The sequence below is a fragment of the Theobroma umbraticum genome, unplaced genomic scaffold, assembly GCF_002168275.2.
Source record: "Theobroma umbraticum cultivar Fairchild unplaced genomic scaffold, ASM216827v3 scaffold_81.0, whole genome shotgun sequence".
NCBI classification, from domain to species: Eukaryota; Viridiplantae; Streptophyta; class Magnoliopsida; order Malvales; family Malvaceae; genus Theobroma; species Theobroma umbraticum.
Genome location: NW_018397268.1, coordinates 4732229 through 4732495, shown reverse-complemented (window position 1 = coordinate 4732495; position 267 = coordinate 4732229).

The window sequence follows — 267 nt, the reverse complement described above, 5'->3', positions numbered from 1 at the left end:
GCTTTATAAAGACTTATGAAACTCCTTTTATAATCATCAAGTCGCCTTGGCCAAGGACTTCAATAAACTAATATCAACCAAGAACAGTTAGGACATGTCCCCTATATCACTTGGGGTGATGATTCCTATTTTGACCACTCATTTGCCTTCACATGCTTCATGCTATACCTAAAAGTATCCTGTTTTAGCATCCTTGGTTAGGCACCTGTAGGGATAAAATCAAAGCATAGTACTCCACACATAAGATAACCTGGTGTCTCAAGTCTA